Genomic DNA, 14366 nt, shown 5'->3' with positions numbered 1-14366 from the left:
CAAAGGCCTTTATGAGATGTGCTGGCCTTCGCATTTCGATGTGTTTCATTTTCTCTGGGTTCAGTACAGCTGAGAAAGGTTATGAGACTCAGGTTAAAAGTCAGGAAACGGATCAGGGTCCTATACTATGACATCATTTTCTTGCAATGCAATGAAGCAATGACATTTCCTGGAGGAAAAGTTATTAGAGATGACAAGCAGCCTCCGTTAGGTCCAGTATTTGGAGTGGAAGGTGTCAAGCCTGCAAGCCTCCAGCTCCAACCTCCTTCCTTGCTCTTCCTTGGCTGAGCCTTCTCAAAGGTGAAGTGAAAGAGAAAGAGAGAGAGAGAGAGAGAGAGAGAGAGAGACCAAGTCCACTTCCATTTTTTCTTTATAGTCCTGGTATATTTTTAAATGAAGGTATGCTAAAACTTAGTTATAAAAAGGATTTTTCATTATTAAAGCAATTAACACGCCACAACAAAAAATATATATGATACAAGTTTGCAATTTACAAAATAGTTTCCAGATTTATTTTTTTAAAGTGACATATAGGCAAAGTCACCAGGTATGACTGTGCAGGTTGACCAAGGGGAAGAGTGGGGATTAAAATCTGGCTCACGATTGCCAAACCTGGTGCAGGGCTGTATCTGCCTTTTTCTGATTCACACAAATGTTACACCACAAGTGACAGGTGGTCTTACAACAGGGTATAGGTTTCAGCGAACAATGAACCGGTCTCCTACTTTCAATCCTAAGTATATCTTTGATTGTAGGAATAACTTATCTTGGGGTTATCTCCAGAAGTACAAATTTGGGGAGCTGCCTGATTGTGAGTCCTGGGCCAAAATGAGCCTCCTGGCAGGTCACTCCGGGCACATAGGGCATCTTTTCAGATTTATGAAAAGGTGTTGTTGATAAGACAACACAGGCTGTGTGAAGCACGTGATGTGGAGAACAGGAGCTCTGGGCTAGGTTTCAGCCTGGCCAGGTGCTTTTATGCAAATCGCACAATTGTAGTGACACTACTGGCCTCCCATATGGTAGACCTTGACTTGGACTCCACATGCAGATGGACCTGCCCCAGCCCTTAACAACCAGTTTACAGACCTGAATCAAAGCCAGAAGAGTTTAAGGGCTCAAGTCAACATGCTGAGACTTCTCCATCAAACCATTCTTGCTTCTCCATCAAACCACTCTTGCTTCTCCATCTCTGCCTTTATCACTGGGTTTAGATAACCGGGCTTCTGCTTCATACCTCTGTTCCAGCGTCTGGGTGCCAGATGAGTGCTGCCTGAAACTGGGTGTCTAGTCCACTTACCGTGCCCCTTCTGGGGACTGCAGGAATGTTCCATAAACAATGAACTGAGGGCTCCAGCCTTTGGACTCTTTGTTCCTTCTACTTGTCCTCCCACTTGGATTCTCCTGGGAGTTAGCAGAATCCATCAAGCAATAACTGCAAACATGACAGAAGAGAACAACTCCTTAACACTTTTTTTCCATTTCAAAACAAAATACTGAGACACTTTTGCTTCAGTGAATGAGAGCAAGCAGGGGTGAGAAGTTTCTATTGCAAAAAAAAATTAAATGGTTATGACTTCAGAAATGTAAATTCCTAATGTCTTTGATAGATTTATATATCTAAGCAATGTTTCTAGTTATTGTGCTAGGTTTGCCAAACAGATTTAAGCTCTCTATGGCAGTTGAGTGGCTAGGTGTCAGCCCTCACGAATCAAGAGTGCTTCTATAAATCATTTCACAGTAACTGGATGGACCTTGCAGTGAGAAATATGCTCTCTCCTGGAGAAATTAGCAAATATCTGGAAGGCTTATACATTTCCCCAAGATTAGTCAAAACACAAGCCTAGTCGTCACACCTTTCCCTCATTATCCTGTGGTTGTTTTCTTAAACGTTGTGCGTCTTCATAAATGAGTCACTCTTTCCAAGATCTGTCAAAAGTATCAGTGGTTATAAGGCTGGGAAGCATACCAACCCTAGAAAGAAGTACAGAACTTTCAGTTATAGGCAGGAATGTAAAATGTCCAGAATTACTAGCGTTTTATTACTTTGCCAAATTTGCATTCTTACACCATCGAATCATTCCTTTTTAAGGATTCATTTTCTTATAGTTAAACCTAGGAGGGAGAAAAAGGTATTTATTTTGAATGATATATTCGTATAGTTACAAAATCTGGAGCCTGTATTTTTTACCATTTGAATAATGCTGCTGCTTGCCCATACACGTTGAAAGTGTTGTTTAACTTAAATATACAGATCAGACTTAGTTTAAGACTCTACCCTTTCACCTTGCTCTAGGCAAGGAGAAAGATCAAAACTTCCTATGTTTTTAAAGATGACCCCATCTTTGTTTTGAATGCTTCTCACATCTCCTGTTTGTAGAAGCTCCTACAAAGACTGCATTGTTTTTCTATTCTATAAATCTAATTCTTAAAAATAAGACTTGCATTGCCCATTCGGCATCCTAGAAGACATAATTTACCTACGAGGATAGAGTCTTTATGATGATTTTTTTAAATCATAGCATTAAAAAAATAGATATTTTCAATAGAAAAAGTTGTCAGAATTGGTAGGTGAAGAAAGGTATTCATAATTGACATGTTATAATGACAAAAATGATTTAGAAAAATGAAAAAATTTAGGTTATCAATTCTGCCTTGAAATACCCAAGTGACCAAAATATTTTATATATTTCATTTTTACTTTAAAGTGACCCTAATTGATTAATTCATTCACTTTTTCTTAGGTTGAAATAGAATATAAAATAATTTTAATTTCACTTAGTTCATTAATATATTAAGAATTAAGAATATGCATGCTGGGCACAGTGGCTCATGCCTGTAATTCCAGCACTTTGAGAGGCCAAAGTGGGTGGATTACCTGAAGTCAGGAGTTCGAGACCAGCCTGGCCAACATGGGGAAGACCTGTCTCTACTAAAAATACAAAAATGAGCCAGGCATAGTGACGGGCACCTGTAATCCCAGCTACTCAGGAGGCTGAGGCAGGAGAATCACTTGAACCCGGGAGGCAGAGGTTGCAGTGAGCCGAGATCACACCACTACACTTCAGCCTGGGCAACAAGAGCAAAACTCTGTCTCAAAAAAAAAAAAAAAAAGAAAGAAAGAAAACCCAAAAAAACAAGAATATGCAGGATGCCAGCCAGGGGTCAAGATGCAATGAATTGGGAAATGAAATCTCCCAGTCCACAAAATAAAGATAATATAAAAGTAAACATTACAAAGTAGTTTGAACAGGTTAAATACTTACCAGGATAAGGACTGAAAAGCAAATCATCTTACTTTTTCAGGTTTCCATTCTCTCACCCATAAAACAAAGGAGCCAGTTAATTGAATGTATAACATTCTGGGACTAAAAGAAATACGTGTCACTGTTTCAAGTGAATGTAATGCATACAAGCTTTCACGTGCTTTGTTTGGCAAATTTCATCAGGAAAATATGCTCAAAGTTGAATTATGATTTCAGATACGAAGATGGACACTATCATAGACATAGTGAAAAACAGGAGGAAAAATATGGAGCTTGGCCATAAATAGCAGAGAATGCCTAAACAGAATGGATGGCCTGGGCAGGAGGGAGCCAGAGCAGAGAGCTGCAAAGTGAGATTGGGCTGAGTGCACTGCAAAGCTCAGATCAATCAACAAGGATTTTATTCTACTCAGGTTACTTTATTTGCTAAGGGATTCTTAAGGGGGTGCCTGAGATAACAGAGCCAAGGATTATAAACTGTGCTAAGTATAATAGACTGCAAAAATATCCTAGCATCTAGCTTTGTAAGACTAGCAGAGGAAGGACATCTATAACTAGAGAGTGCTTACCAAATATTTTGAGAATGTTCTAAGGTTCCACTTAAACAATGGGTCTTGGCTGAGGTTTGGAAACAGCAGTTGCAGGCAGCAGGGGAATGGTAACCAAAATGGAGTTATTCTCTTTGAACAACCAACACTTGGGAAGGGGACTAAATTGCTGCAAAGAAGCAGTTTGGCTATACACCAAGGAAGAATCTTCACATGTTCTTAAAACATAAACAACACTTTGGTATAGTAAGAAGTTTTCCCACAAGACTCATTTCTCCCAGAGATAGAAAAGTGAGGAAAACATGTGATTCTCTGGAGTGCTGTGTCTCTTATGCAATGAGATCTTGGTCAAGTCCAGTGCATTGCCCTTTTTGCTTTGCTTGCCAGGAAGCTGGAAACCGAATTTAGATTTAATTCTAGGACGTACACTAAAAGGTCTAACCTTGTCTTTTACGTTTAAATTACCGCTTTGTCTTTTGCTCTTATCTTGAAAATTTTGCTGTATTTGTATCTGTCATTATATGCCACCTCATTCATTCATCTAGTTCAAAGATATTTATTGAGCACGTACTTTGTATGAGACACATCAAGTTCTTTTAGAAGACAGACAGAATGTGGCTCTGGATTGGCAGGCAGGAGACCTGAGCTTTAATATCAACTCTGTTTCTGACTTGTGTTGTGTTTCAGTCTTAGGGCTTGATGTTTATACTCAGAATACAGTTCAGGCATTTTCCAGATGAACAAAGGCTCTGGGGCATGTAGCTGGTTTTCCTAATAACTCACCCCATCTTCCTCCCTTTTGAGAATGGATTTTTTCCCCCAAGGGTCTTTGATCCTACAGCTGCAGACATTCTGGCACCAGGGAGCCTTAAAGGTCAAGGATTGAAGACACACAGAGGTCAATGAAATCAGGGGACATCTTAGTAACTGCTGAGAACCTGTGGGGGAGAGCACTGTGGCTTCCAAGATGAATGAATGATGTCATTGGTGGTATAAATAAGCATGCACTTGCTAAGCTCTGACAGGAATCCGACAGGTGTGTTCTGGAACAGTGCAAACAGAAGAGACCCTTCAAAGAAAACAGCCGGAAAACTGCTTCCTTTCACCTGTGAGGTCTTCTTTTTGATTGCAGGCTCCCAAAGATTGAGCACCATGGGGTACAAAGGCAAGCGCGTGAACTTGATCCTGTTTTCTCATCTGTGGAATAGGGAGGTTGGACCCATTACTGTAATCTTCTAGCCCCTCTGACTCTAATTGTCTAGATTTTATGACTCTCAATTCTCTTTTCAGCCTTCTGGCTCTACCACTCCACCCAGAGTTGCCCTTACCATCCTCTTCAAATACAATAAAAACAATATGCAAATAAAGACAGCAAAAACACTTGTATAATGGCAATACTGAAGGACAAGATTGAGACCTACTTAAGTATTATTGAGTTATATCAAAGACTTGCTGGATAGCTGGATGTGGTCATTACTTCCCAAAATATATCACTTCCTTCAGAGCATATCCAAATCCATAACAAACTATGTTTACACAATTCTACTATGTATGCATATATGAACCATATTCCCATATTGCTTAGCACAGTGATATGTATCAATAAATGTGAGAGTATCTGAGTAACTTTTGAATCTAAGAAACAGCTAACAAATATTTTTATTTTACATCAGTAATTTATATGTAAAACAAATATCTGGGAGAATAAAGGTGCAAATACAGAGAAGGCACAATTCCTGACCCAAAGAGTTTCTTAATTTAGTGGAAGTGCATAAAAATGTAAGCAGTATTGTGTAAAAAATATCTAGTAAGTTCAGTGGTCTTTAAAATATGCACATATGAAATACAACCAGCTTATTTACAGTGAATATTAATATTGGACACCATCCACGACATTAAGTGCTGAGCATGCAAAAAGGTAGCAAATGGCCCTGCGCTTGATAGCCCTGTAATCTTCAAAATGATATACAGCTGTGCCTCAGTAAGGGGGCAGGATTAGGACCCCACATATACCAAAATCAGAAGATGCTCAAGTTCCTTATATAAAAGTGGTATATGCTATAACCTAGGTACATCCTCCTTTGTACTTTAAATCATCTCTAGGTTACTTACAATACTTAATACAATGTAAATGCTATGTAAATAATTGTTATACTATATTATTTCTGTTATTTTTAATTGTTGTATTTTTTTATTTGCTTTAAAAAATATTTTGATCTGTGGTTGATTGAATCCATGAAAGTAGAACCCCTGATTGAATCCATGAAAGTAGAAAGTAAAAAGGGAGGGCCAAGTATACATGATTCATTCATTCCTTCATTCTCCAAACAAGTATTGAGCACTTACTATGTGGAAAACATTGTGATAGGCACTTTGCAGGGCCAAGGCCTATTTCATACACAGTTCCTGTCTTCAAGGATTTTAAATCTGGTAGGAGTGAAGAAACAGACAGCGAAGCAGAATTGAAAAGATGTATCAGTAAAGAGCTATAGAGAACACGCTGAGGATAGAGTAATTATGCCCTGGAATCAGGAAAGCCTTCACAATGGAGTGGCACTTGATCAAGACCTGCAAAGATTATAGCATTTTAATGGTGGAGACAAAGAGGAAACACATCTCAGAAAGAGAGGTCAGTGAGAATAAAAGTGCAGAGGCATGAAAATTAATGCATGCTCTGAGAATAGCAAGCAGGCTGGTGTAGCTGGAGCATGGAATCCAAAATGGATGGAGGAAATGAGGCCAGAAGTTAGGACACAGCCGGCAAATGAAGGGCTTTCAGTGCCATACTAAACCTACTGATTTTCTTCAGCTGACAGTAGGGAGCTAGTAGAGGTCCAAGAAGGCAAAAACAAATAATCAGAGGCTACATATTCAGTATCAAATATCAATACCTTCTGAAATGAATGACTGCTAAGAAGTCAGGTGGAAACAATGGGTTCTTCTAAATTAGGAGACCAAGATTTAGGGCCAATATTGATACTCTTCACCTACCCAGCTCCAATCCATTCTTTATACTTCAATGTCGACATTCCTTCCACAGGCAAGCCTCCCCTTTACCTCAATTGAGCCAGGTCTCTCTGCTGTGTACCCAGGGATCCCTGTACTTTTCCTTTGTGGCTTGTAGTAGATTTTATAATTGTATATTTGCCTGTGTTTGATTAATATACGTGTCCTGCATTGGACCATAAACTATATGAGAGCAGAGATTATGTTTCTGCTTTGCTAGTCAATTTTTTGATAGGCTACCCACTATTCCTGACCCAGAGTATGAAGTAAAACACTTGATAAATGAATGAATGAACGAATGAAATACAGGAGTGGACACACTGTGTCAGAGAATGATGATGAGATATAACCTCTGGAACCTTATCAGTAGGTGTGGTGGTTTTAAAATGTGGATGTAAAATTCTTTGATGTTGTTCTCATCAAAAGTTCGAATTGATATTCTTTGCCCTTAAATCTGAGCAGCCTTGCAATGAACAGAGAGCAGCAAGAATGGTGTGTGACTTCTAAGGTTGCTGTGTTGGAACCATGTGGTTCTTTTGGGGTGCTTGCTGTGGGAGAAGTCAGCTGCAATGTAACAGGTATGACCACCCTAAAATCTGCAAGTCAGAGAGGTCACGATGCTAGAGAAGCCATGTAAAGGCACTCCAGTTGACAGACTGAGCTCATCTCTGCCAAGAAAGGTGAGTGAAGCTGTCTTGAACTCTTTGGACCATCTCATCTGCCAACTGAGAAGACCTTGGCAATTGCCCCAAGAAGCAAAAAAATTGCCCAGCTGAGCCCTGCCTGAATATCAGACCCATAGAATGCATTTGTATGATAAAATGTTGTTTTATGCCAGTAAATTTGTGATAATTTGTTACATAGCAATAGTAGCTAAAATATCAGCCAAAGTCTCAATAGAATCCTCCCCAATAACCTGTAACAGATGAGGAAATTAAGATCCTGAGAGATTAGCTAATTTATCCAAGTTTCTAATTTGGTAGCAGTAAAGCAACCAGTCTTCTGACCCCCGGGCCATTGCCTTTTTCTCTCTAATATATGATAATGCATTAAGAAATTTTCTGTATAATTATATGCCGAGTCTAAAGACCATCTCTTTATCAAGCCACATTTGTATTCCCATTGATACTTTTATTCCCATTGATAATTAAATGGATCAGTCAAACTCCTTTACATATACATAAAAAGTGAACTGTGGCCTTAGATATGTGGAGTTTACAAATGCTGTAGACAATTTGGACCTTTGAATGTAACTACCTCCCAATTAGAGGACAAAACATCTTCAAGTATATAAAACACAGTAATATTTCTTCTTAAATTTGTGCCATTCTAATCCTTAACTTCCTTAGTTTTGAAGGCTGTCAGTTCCAAATTCACTGAAAGAACTTTTCTACTGAAAGAAAAATGCTGCCTCTATTAATATCAACCTTTCCCCCTTCAGAACACTTGCTTGCTAGTGATTTATTGTGGACAAGCTTCTTCCTGCTCCTTTTGAAAGCTAATTTTTTTCTTAATCCTGCAAGTAGAGGATGAATTCCTCATCTCTTGCCCGAGGACAATTTAGTTAAGCTAAATCTTCAGGAGAGAGTTTGGGTATTTACAATTCACAAATTGATGCTGCTTGTAACACAAAAGAGAAAAGGGTCTTGCTGCTGTGTTTGATGTCAATTGGAAACTAATCCAAAAACAAATAAGGAAGATCAGCCCATGCAGCCCGTATGGGTAAAGATCCTTTTAGATCTTGGGACCTTGCAGTTATATCATAAAGATGGAAATTTTTTCCTTTAAAAAGATCAAAGATACGATCCTTTCGTTTGTGGCAATGTCATTTTTTTTTAAAGGCTGAGGAAAACAACAACTAATTATCTCCATAACTGTATCTCAAAGAAGACTGTACACTGATGATCCAAAAGTTGATGTTTACCTTATTGCAACATTTTTCCTATTCATATAGTGAAACCATTAATAATTTAAGGAAAGACAAATGTTCAATTCAATGCTATTCTGAATTTCCTTCTCATTGTCGCGACTTCACAGATTTCAACAAATGTTAGTTCTTTAAAATCCCACCTCTGATATAGAAGGATGTGTACATGGCTTTAAGTGATGTTATGTATTAGGACTCTTAGTTGCAAATGATGGAATACTAAACTCTGACTAGTTTTAATAGAGGAAGTTGATTTGGTCACATAACGGAAAAGTGCACACTCAGATCTTGCTTCAAGCCCAGCTAGAGGCAGGGATGTGTGCTTTTCTCTCTAGATTCTGTCTCACTCAGCTGTTTTCCTCTGTGTTGGCCCCTTTCTCAGGCTGATTCAATGCATATAAGGTCAGAGGACCACTGGCAGGTCTCATCTTACATTCAGACACAGTTCCTCCTATGTGTCCCCTTGGCAGCATTTGCCACTGTGAACCACTCCTTTTTTTTTTTTTTTTTTTTTCCGCTTGAATCTCTCCTCCTGAAGCTTGTGCTCTTTTCCTGTCTCAGACACTCTTCTTTGTTTTCTTTATTAGCTTTTATATGATCAGCATGGTCCCCAGATGTAGGTGTTCACCAAAGTTCCATCTTCAACATTTTTCTCTTTTTTTTTGAGATGGAGTTTTGCTCTTGTTGCCCAGGCTGGAGTGCAATGGTGCAATGTCAGCTCACTGCAACTTCTGCCTCTTGGCTTCAAGCAATTCTCCTACCTCAGCCTCCCGAGAGCTGAAATTACAGGTATGCACAACCAGGTCAGGCTAATTTTTTGTATTTTTAGTAGAGACAGGATTTCTCCATGTTGGTCAGGCTGGTCTTGAACTCCTGACCTCAGGTAATCTGCCCACCTCAGCCTCCCAAAGTGCTGGGGTTACAGGCATGAGCCTCTGTACCCAGCCAGTTTTTTTTTCTTCTAACTTTGTAGTCTCTCTCATTGGGCAACCTCATCCAGTTCCATGGCTTCAAAAGTCACCTATTGGATGTTGATTTTAGCATCTATGACTCCAGTTTTGGTTCTGTTCTTAGGTGTTATACAATAGTTTTTGAGTCTCTATTCCTTGTACTTCCATCACCTTAAACTCAGCATTTTCAGAAGCAAACATTAATTTACCCCAGTTGGTTCTTTGTGCCCTGTGACATGTCACCATCATTCTTCCAGTCAACCAAGGCAGAGGAAAATAGAATAATTATCACTATTTATTCTCATCTCATATCCAGTTGGACCTCCAGAGGTGCAGCCTCCACTTTTTCATCCCCACTGCCACTGTCTAGTTTAGACCTTCATCGCCCTCCTCTATTATAATAGAATTCCAATTTCTTATTTACTATATCTAAATCACCTTACTGAAAACACTATTTAATACTCTAAAAATTATTTCTGCCATCGCATGTTATAAATTCGAAATACTCAATGTTCAAGGCTTTCTAAGCTCATTTCCATGTGTCCATTTTAGGCACTCTGGTTGGGCCATACTACGTACCCTTCACGTCTTTCTTTACTCATGTTAATCCTTCTATTTCAACAGTGTTATTTTCTTCACCTGTCAATGCCTTACTCTACCTTTAACGTCAACCTGGGGTAGACAACAGTGTTGTTCATTGTTTTTTCTGGTGCTCTTCCTTCTATTTTATATTTTATTTTTATATTTTTGTGTTAGGATAATCTTTCCACCATGGTGCTCCTCATTCTAAACACATGGTGGATTGCATACTTCTTCCTTTGTTGTATCCAGCAGAGTTATGTGCCTTGCTTTGGTGAATAAATATAAGTACAATTGATGCACGTCACTTCTGGGCAGAAGCTTTAAGATCTTTCATGAAACTGGCTATTTTTTCATTTTTCTCTGCTAGAAAGTCAGCAATACTCCAGAGAATAGTTTCTCTGACAATCTAGAGTAAAGATGATATGGACCAGAGCCCCCACCCAAACCATCTTGGACATGAAGCATGAGCAAGAAATTAACGTTGGTTGTATTTGTGTAATAAAAACTCTAGTTGGGCACAGTAGCTCATGCCTGTAATGCCAACATTTTGGGAGGCTGAGGTGAGCAGATTGCTTTAACCTAAGAGTCCGAGGCCAGCCTGGGCAATATGGCAAAACTCTGTCTCTACAAAAAATACAAAAATTAGCCCCACGTGGTGGCATGCGCCTGTGGTCCCAGGTACTTAGGAGGCTGAGGCAGGAGGATCACTTCAGCCCAGGAGGTTGAGGCTGCAGTGAACCATGATCGTGCCACTGTACTCTGGCCTGGGAGACAGAGGGAGACCCTGTCTCAAAATAAAATGAAATGAAATTAAAATAAAATAAATTAATAAAGATTGAAAAGTCTGATTCTATGTTTTGATGTTCGATTGTGGATATTTTTAAAACCATGCCCTTCCTTCTTCCCTTCTGCCACACATCTGACCAAATTGATTAAAAAATCTTGGTGCTCCCTTCTTTGATAACAGTGCGTGGTTATCAAACCACCTTTCTGCATGAAGAAACACTCACCCTGGTCCCACCCCAACCGCCTTAGGCCAGTCTCATTTTCTTGCTCTCTCCAAACCATTTTCAGAACAGCGTGGGAGGCCTACCGTATCTCCCCAGAAAGTCTCACTATGCAATAAACCTTCTCATCAGTTCTTTGAATGTGTGCGGTGTCGTCAATCTTGATACTGGAATCAAAGTCTGGGTGGGGGTCTGTCTTACTTCTGAAAAATAGCCCCAATAATTTATAATTTGGAAATGTCTGTTACTTTTGGATCTGTAATGGCTGGGGTACTGCAAAAGTTTGATATCTTAATCTGTGTATTTATTTCATTGGGGTTGTTCCATTTGTGAAAATTAATTGATCTTTACACCTAGGATTTATGCATTTTTATGCATAAAGAAGTGCCCTTCTTACCTCTGGTTTTGCTTTCCATGGTTTCAGTTACCCACAGTGCAGTACAAAATAAAATTCTGAGACACGGAACAAATAAGGGATCAGGTTCACATAACTTTTATTACAGTATATTGTTATAATTGTTATATTTTATGATTAGTTATAGTTGTTCATCTCTTACTGTGCCTAATTTACAAATAAGCCTTTATCACAGGTATGTGTGCATGAAAAAACATAGTCTATATATGGTTTGGTACTATCTGTGGTTTCAGGCACCCACTGGGGTCTTGGAATATATCCCCTATGGATAAGGAGGGACTAATGTTTGCTATACTCACTAAAAAGATTAATTTTAAAACTTTATTGGTACTATTCTTACATACTCTCAACTTTGTCTTCTTTATCACTATCTGAACGTATTTATTGAAAAGGGGATAGTGTGTGAGCACATATGTACATAACGGAATGGAGTTAGTAATAGAAGAACAAAACAGACTTCTTTTTAACTTTTATTTTAGGTTCGGGGGTACATGTGAAGGTTTATTACATAGGTAAACTCGTGTCACAGGGGTTTGTTGTACAGATTATTTCATGACCCAGGTATTAAACCCAGTTTGCAATAGTTATCTTTTCTGCTCCTCTCCCTCCTCCCACCCTCCAGCCTCAAGTAGACACCAGTGTCTGTTGTTTCCTTCTTTGTGTTCATAAGTTCTCATCATTTAGCTCCCACTTTTAGTGAGAACATGTGGCATTTGGTTTTCTGTTCCCAGGTTAGTTTGCTTAGGAAAAGAGCCTCCAGCTCCATCTATGTTCCCACGAAAGATATGATCTCATTCTTTGTTATGGCTGAATAGTATTCCATGGTGTATATGTACCACATTGCCTTTAACCAGTCTGTCACTGATGGGCATTTAGGTTGATTCCAAGTCTTTGCTATTGTGAATAGTGCTGCAATGAACATTTGTTGCATTTGTCCTTATGGTAGAATGATTTATATTTCTGTGAGTATATACCCAATAATGGGATTGCTGGATCAAACGGTAGTTCTGTCTTCAGCTCTTTGAGGAATCACCACACTGCTTTCCACAATGGTTGAACTAATTTACATTACCACCAACAGTGTATAAGTGTTCCCTTTTCTCCACAACCTCTCCAGCATCTGTCATCTTCTTTTGACTTTTTAATAACAGCCATTCTGACTAGTGTGACATGGTGTCTCATTGTGGTTGTAATTTGCATTTCTCTAATGATCAGTGATATTGTACTTTTCTTCATATGCTTGTTGGCTCCATGTATGTCTTCTTTTGAAAAGCAGACACTCTTTAAAAAGCTAATCATGAAGCAAGATAGAATTATGTAAATGCTAAATAGAAACACAAATAATATATCCTTGTAATTACAGAAGGAAAATATCAGGTAAAACTTCAGAGGGAAGGTGACATTTTTTACATTGTATAAAAATATAAATATAGTCAGACTAGGTGAAATTACACTGTGCTCATATAAACACTACCCCGATTTTTATTACCGTTACCATTAGAAGGTATCTTTGGACTTTTGCCTATCTTTAGACTTCATATAAATGAAACCTTATAGTATGTATTCTTTTGTGTGTGACCTTTCTCAAGCAGCATTACATTTATGGTGATTCATCCATTTTGCTGCATGTATCTGCAGTACACTTCTTTTCATTGCTCCATTGTATACCATTGTCTGAATATACAATAATTCATTTCTCCATTTTCCTGTTGATGAACAATGGGTTGTTTCCAGTTTGGGGATAGTATGAATAATGCTGCTATGAACATTTTTTTTAAAAAAAACATATTAATGCATTTCTATTAGTTACATACCTAGAATTGAAATCATTTGGCATAGCATATATGTATGTTCTAGTTTAGGAGATACTGCCAAACTGTTCTCTAAAGCAAGGGTACCAACTTACAATCTCACCAGATGTGTAAGTTACTCTACATCCTTGCCATGCCTTGTTATGGTCAGTCCTTTTAATATTAGTCATTCTGATGAGGATACAGTGAAATCACATTTGCGTTTCCCTGATAAGTTTTAATATTTATTAGCTACTGGATATCTTCCTTTATAGCTTCCCTGCTAAGTCTTTTGCACATTTTCTACTGAAATGTCTTTTTCTTATTGACATATAGAAGTTCCTTAAATATTCTGGCTATGAGTCCTTTGTGAGTTCTATGCATTGCAAATATATCCTCCCATTTTGTGACTTGCCTTCTAAATCACTTATTGATGTCTTGAATGACAGAAGTTTTTAATTTTACTAAAGTTCAGTATGTAAATCTTCCTTCACTGTGAGTATTTTTTGTATCCTGTTTAAAAAATCTTTTTCAACTCAAAAGTTACCAAGATAATTTCCTATGTTTTGTTCTATAAGTTTTATTGCTTTTCATTTCACATTTAGTTCTATAATCCATCTAGAATTACTTTTTTAGTATGGTGTGAGGTAGGGATCAAGGTTCATTTTTTACATATGTATCTAATGTATATGTGCATTGAAACTCAGTGTAATTTGATCCATTAAATAAATTAATTAATTCCCAAATCTGAAATTCCCTGAGGTTATATTATTTTCTAGGTTCCCAAACCACTAACTGTAAGGTGGAATCCACCACTAAAAACCCCTCATGGTTTCCTGAAATAACTTTACTGGTAGAGGTGGGAAGAGACCATT

The 14366-nt window shown here is 38.3% G+C and overlaps 1 long non-coding RNA gene across 1 annotated transcript in view; it reads right to left on the bottom strand.

Moving 5' to 3' along the window:
- Positions 1–1390: 1390 nt before the first annotated feature.
- Positions 1391–14366, bottom strand: part of LOC105552588 — a 31296-nt gene continuing 18320 nt past the window's right edge. Inside the window, exon 3 of the long non-coding RNA XR_001008036.1 lies at positions 1391–1435. This is a non-coding gene — a long non-coding RNA (uncharacterized LOC105552588). The remainder of the gene's footprint in view (positions 1436–14366) is intronic.

The sequence above is a fragment of the Mandrillus leucophaeus genome, unplaced genomic scaffold (assembly GCF_000951045.1).
Source record: "Mandrillus leucophaeus isolate KB7577 unplaced genomic scaffold, Mleu.le_1.0 Scaffold566, whole genome shotgun sequence".
Lineage (NCBI taxonomy): Eukaryota > Metazoa > Chordata > Mammalia > Primates > Cercopithecidae > Mandrillus > Mandrillus leucophaeus.
The sequence above is the reverse complement of the archived record's forward strand: the minus strand, read 5'-3'. Positions and strand labels throughout refer to the sequence as shown.